The sequence below is a fragment of the Equus caballus genome, chromosome X (genome assembly GCF_041296265.1).
Source record: "Equus caballus isolate H_3958 breed thoroughbred chromosome X, TB-T2T, whole genome shotgun sequence".
NCBI classification, from domain to species: domain Eukaryota; kingdom Metazoa; phylum Chordata; class Mammalia; order Perissodactyla; family Equidae; genus Equus; species Equus caballus.
In genome coordinates this window covers 131,500,295-131,506,573 of record NC_091715.1, presented here as the reverse complement: position 1 = coordinate 131,506,573, position 6,279 = coordinate 131,500,295, and the positions used below count along the sequence as shown (strand labels likewise).

Here is a 6,279-nt window from a genome sequence, read left to right as displayed (position 1 = left end):
ACCGTTAAACAAAATGAGGAAATGAGGAGAGTCAACGTGTTGGATAGGAATTTACAAGGCAATGGTGAGTTTTATTTAAAAAAAAAAAAAACATTGAGTTTAAGGAGTCTAGGAAACATTTACCTGAAAATATCCACCCAACAGTTGGTGAGGTTTGATCTGGAGCCTAGATGAAGGACATGTGCTAGAGATGGAAGTACAGGAAGTGAATACAGAAAAGGAGAGATGAGTATGCTTGAGGGGAAGAGGCAAAGGAGAGTAATGGAATCAAAGTGGTGGTAGGGATGAATTTGGCTTAAAATTGTGAGGAGACATTTCTTTCACTAAAATACAAAAAGAAAATGAGGAAATGAGTGAATAGAGAGGACTTCGGAAGTGGAAGGAAAGGAACTTGAGGGAACTCACAGAAGATGGCTTTGATCTTTTTGGGTCTTCCTGTAAAATTTGAGGTGAGAGTAAGAGGAGGTAAGGAAGGATTAAAAACTTGGCATATGTGGAAAGTGTTCAGAAGAATCTTTACATGAAAGGCAGGCAGAGAGGCATGACTTCCAACATGTCATACTAAGGAAATGATAAGAAATGTTCAAATATCTGTATCTCGGAGATAGTTCAACTTAACGAACACTGCCTGTTTGTTAACTTAGGCACTATAGTTAAAGTCACTGTAACACAATGATGAAATTAAGATGAAATAAACATCAGTTCAAATGTAATTAATTTCATCTACATCTCAAGTGATTTCTTTGAGTGGTATTTCTCAAGTTTTCTACCTTAAAAACATTTTTTTCATGATGCCTGTTTTATTTCTCATTTTTTCCCATACATGATGTGATTTTTCCATCGATCTTTTCTTACGCTACTTAGGAGACAATTAAAAAAATAAATTCTGGTGCCTGCCCCAGGGCTGAGTGGTTAAGTTCATGTGCTCTGCTTTGGTGGCCCAGGATTTTGCCAGTTCACATCCCTGGCAGGGACATGGACATGGCACCGCCTGTGAGGCCATGCTGAAGTGGCATCCCACATAGCACAACCAGAAGGACCTGCCACTAGAATATACAACTATGTACTGGGGGGCTTTGGGGAGAAGAAGAAGAAGAAAAAAAACCAAAAAGAAGATTGGCAACAGATGTTAGCTCAGGTGCCAATCTTTAAAAAAACAAATAAATTCTTTCCTGATTTTAATCATTTAAAAAATTGACCAGACTTCACATTTCTTTTTCTTCCCAAAGCCCCCGAGTACATAGTTGTATATTCTAATTGTGAGTGCCTCTGGTTGTGCTATGTGAGATGCTGCTCTAGCATGGCCCAACGAGCCGTGCCACGTCTGTGCCCAGGATCCAAACTGGGGAAACCCTGAGCCACCGAAGAGCACTCGAACTCAACCACTGGGCCTGGGGTCGGCCCCTAGACTTCACATTTATAACAAAATCTTTATAATATTAATCTCCTCTTGATTACCACATTCCTCAAGAACCCAGTTTATTGATTTTAAGTTGTATGGATGGAAAAGGACATTAAAAAATGGTAATCTCATTTTTTGGTAGTAGATTGCTCTTCTACCCTTAAAAGATCTGTCACAGAATTTCTGAAGAGTCTGTTGAAATTACCCAGCTTACGGCATTAATTTTAACTAACGGAGCTTCAGAAATGAGTAGCATGTTTCTTACTCCCCTATCACTGATGCAGAGGAGGAATTTGTTAAGAATTTGACACTTTACTATGGGGCAATAGTCAACTTAACCTATGTTGCCATGGTTACTCTTGGTTGACTAGAAAAAAAATCCAGAAAACACAATTTGTGCCAACGAATAATATTATCTATCATGAACAGAATCAACACTTTCCTCTTGCTGCTTTTTTCTTTCTGAGTGAAATTCTTGCAGCTAGTAAGCATTAAATAAACAGTTATCGAATGGTGCAGACAGCTAAGAAAACCAATTCAGTGGGTTAAAGTGATACATTTACTCATAATAATAGATCTTTGAATCTTGAATAGACGCTTGAATCCGAGGAAGAATTCAGAGATCATTTAGTCTGAATCTTCTCATTTTACAGATGGGAAAAATGATGCACAGGGGTAGAAAGGGACCACTTAAGTTCACACAGACAGTAAGTGATCAGAATACGTAATCATGATTCTTTCTTATATAACAAAATGAGGGTGGGAGTTTATTTTATTTTTCAGAAAAGTTATGGAAATACGTGAAAAAGAAAGCTAAAATCTTCCTTATCAGTAATTTTACTGACCATCTCTGGGATAGATGACAGTGAGAGCTAGGAGCTCTGTGACGAAATTTGGAGAGAGACAAGGCAAGTCATATCTGAGCAACCGCAGATATTGGCCTACAATCAGTCTGATCGGCTTGGCTATCATACTGATGGAGATAGATTAAAGTTGTACATGCAATATAATATACTAAGATATAAGTCCCTTTGAGGCAGATACTGTGTCATCTATTCAATATAAATATGTGCATATGAATATGAATAAGACACTGTTCTTACTTTCAAGGAGCATTTTGTACACCCCACCACCTGAACATAGTAAGTTTCCTGGCTTACTGAATCACTTGCTGTTCCTCTGTCACATCTTCCCAAAAGATTGGTGTGGTTTGCAATTTGGTGGGACTGTGCATCAGGTTTGGATCTTGGTCTGCCTATGGGAAATATGCCACTAATCACGTATTTTTATTGTATGTTAGAGCTTCCATAGTTGTCCTTTGTGTGGTAAGACAAGAGAGAATGTTAGCAACCCCCCGGATAAGGATGCAAGTGGTCCTAGTGGCCTTTTCAACACAATGATTTCAAGGCAGTCGTTTCGACAAAGTAGTTTGAAGGCAATGGTTTCACAAAGTAAATTCAGGAGGCAAAGCATTACATCTCTCTGAGTTTCAGTATCCCCATGGTGGATTGTGACGAAAACAGTAATTTTCAAAAGTTTTTAAAGGAGCAGACCCTTTTATTTTTTCAAACAAATTTTTATCTAAAAAAATCTCAGAGATATATATATATATATAACTACATATACATATATATAACTACATATATATATATATATATATATGTAGTTATATAGTTATATAGAACAGATAAAAAGTAGAAATTCTCTGGATGATTCCGAAGTGGGGGACTTGGGATCTTACCAGCTAGGCTTATTCTCTCCTCCTCTCCATTTTGTCAATGAAGAATGAGAATTCCAGAGAAGTAAAAATGAATTTGCCCTAAAATTCCTTGTTAATGAGTGATACAACCAAGACTGGATTCTAGATCTCTTTCTCCTCTACCATGTTGCCTCAAGAGTATTGCATTTACTAGGGATCCATGCTGTTGCAGACTCATTGGAAGGTATGAAAGAAGCAAAAGATACAAAGTCTTCCTTGGAGGAGTTTACAATCATAGCACAGAGATGAAACAAAACTGTTTATTCAAGGAATGTTGGCTGAACGTTTGCTACTTTTGATGCAGTAGAAATGTAAAGGCTAATAACACCGTAGGCCCTTAAGAAGTTCACAGGACTAATGGGGAGTGTGATAGGCTGAACAATGGCTCCCAAAGATATCCAGGTTCTAGTCCCTGGAACCTGTGAATGCTACTTTATATAGTAACAGGAGCTTTGCAGATGTGATTAAGTTAAGGAGTTTGAGATGGGGAGATTATCCTGGATTATTCAGATGGGCCCTAAACATAATTGCAAGTGCCCTTATGAGAGGGAGGCAGATGCAGATTCTACTAAAGAAGAGAGAAGACGATGTGACAACTTCAGCAAAGAGAGAGATTTGAAGTTGCTAGGCTTTGAACATGAAGGAAGGGGTCAGGAGCCAACGAATACAAGGAATTCAAAAGCCCTCTAGAAGCTGGAAAAGGAAAGGAAATGAGTTTTCCCCTAGAGCCTCCAGAGGGAGCTTGGCCCTGCTGACATCTTGGTTTCAGTCCAGGGAAACTGATTTTAGACTTCTGGCCTCCAGAACTTACAGTTCAGAGAATACATCTGTGTTGTTTTAAGCCTTCCAGTTTGGGGTAATTTCTTATAGAAGCAACAGGAAATGATTACAAGGAGACACCCACGTATCCAGATAGTAGAGTGAAGTGTGAGTGCTCACCTTGTCAGCACATATGCTAGACCTGAAATGATAAAGAGAAGAGGAGCATTTAACAGAAACATGAAGTGTTTCATAGTAGGGAAAGGCTAACAGTTCAATAATTTGTTCTAGAAAATTGGCTACCATATGAAAATTAAGCAAGCATAGACTTCTATTTCACATTACATGCAAAAATCAGTTCTAGGTGGCTTAAAAGTCTAATGTGAAAAGTAAAATTTTATTAATTTTCTAGAAGAAAATTCAGGAAAATATCTTTATAACTTCACAGTAGAGAAACAGTTCTTTAATAAGACAAAGAAAACATACACTGTAAAAAGAACAACTTGATAAGTAGAACCACTGTACTTTAAAAAAAATTTAATACAAGAATAATTTTTACATAAAAAGACACACCACACATTGGGAGAAAATATTTGCAAGCACTTAGCCGAAAAAAGGATTAGTACCCAGAATATGCAAACGACTCCTACAAATCAATAAGGAAAAGGTCACTCCAATAGAAATGATAAAAATATGATTCTAGCTCATAATGTGGTGACCCCACAGAGAGGGGGCTGAAGAAACGAAAATTCTGCCCTCCATTCAATTTCTTTCTGATGCTCCCCGTGTGAAACCAAATAGAAGTCACAGACAAGGGAACCCTTTGCTGTCCGGCATGTAGTTCAACCTCCTGGAGCACATAGTAGGCTAGGAAAGAATGAAGTGTGGATCTGGAGCGGTACAAGACCCATTAGATTTTAAAAGATTAAAATACTTTTAAACATGCTAAGTGTTGGAGAGTGTGTAGACCAAGGGCAGATCCCACACAATTATGATGGGAGTGTAGTTTCCTAGAACTACTTAAAGAGCAATTTGGCAATATTTATTAAAGTTTAGCTCATACATAATATATGACTCAACAATTTCACTTCTATGTCTATGCTTTACAGAAAAATATATACACTTGCAGCAAAAGACAAGTATAAAAAAGTTCATAGCATAATTACCTTAAAATATTTCTTGAAAAAATAATCCATGAATTAGAAGAACTGATGACTCCATTGTAGTATCTCAAGGCTGGGGATTGTGGTGTACTCAAGGATACAACATGGCGGAATCTCACAAACAATATTGAGTAAAAGTGTACATAACAGAAGGATACTTCCAGTATAATTCCATATGAGGTTTTTTAAAACATACCAAATCATACTACATGATGTGTAGTACGATATCTATGTGTAGTTATGTGATATAGAATTACGTGGAATAATGGACATCAGTTCAGAATAGCAGCTACCTCTGAAGGCTAAGGGGTGGGGGGTGCCTACTAGGCTTCAATAGATTGATGATGTCACTATTTCCTAACCTGGTGGTGAGTAAATAAGTGATCAAAATATTATTTTATTCCATTTTATGTTGGATATATTTCATAATGCTCTTTCAAACCTGAAGTGTGACATGTGCTAGAAAAGAGGTATTCCCAGGGGCCTCTGGGAACACAGAGGAAGGGCTCATAACCTAGACCTAGTGGAGGAGGTCAGTGAAGGATTGCTAGAGAAGCGAGCATTAACCAAATGGGTTAAGCCATCATAAAATCTCTGGGAGTTCGGTGTAGGAAGAAATCAGTGTGGTACGGATACATCATTTAGAAACTAGACTTGAAACAGTCCTTAAAGAATGGGGAGAGCAGTAGTTAGAAATAAGGTAGCTTAGTCAGAGAGAGGGGGCAAAGGCATATTTCTAGAGAGAGCTGGACGATGTTTCCATTCAAGAAAGAAGGCTTAGGGGCCAGACCTGTGGCACGCAGTGGTTAAGTTCAGCATGCCCTGCTTTGGTGGCCCAGGTTCATGGGTTTGGGTTTGGATCCTGGGCATGACCTACATCACTCTTCAGCCATGCTGTGGCAGCGGCAACCCACGTATAAAGTGGAGGAGGATTGGCACAGATGTTAACTCAGGGCTAATCTTCCTCAAGCCAAATAAAAGAGGAGGAAGACTGGCAACAGATGTTAGCTCAGGGAGAATCTTCCTCAGCAAAAAAAAGAAAGAAAGAAAGAAAGAAGGAAAGAAAAATAGAAACAAGGCCTAGCCAACAGGGTTTTAAGTTTTACTCATTTAGAAGCTAGAATTTCACCCAGGAAAATTTAACTCGATCAATAAAGAACAGCTGAAGGTATGGGAAATTTGTTTGGTTACAGTAT

At 38.2% G+C, this 6,279-nt stretch overlaps 1 non-coding gene across 1 annotated transcript; it reads left to right on the top strand.

Annotated features, from left to right (window-relative positions):
* The first annotated feature begins 2,722 nt into the window (after positions 1-2,722).
* On the top strand, positions 2,723-2,847 carry LOC111771708 (U6atac minor spliceosomal RNA). Its single transcript, XR_002805634.1, has one exon. It is a non-coding gene; the product is annotated as a U6atac minor spliceosomal RNA (small nuclear RNA).
* The last annotated feature ends 3,432 nt before the right edge of the window (positions 2,848-6,279 follow it).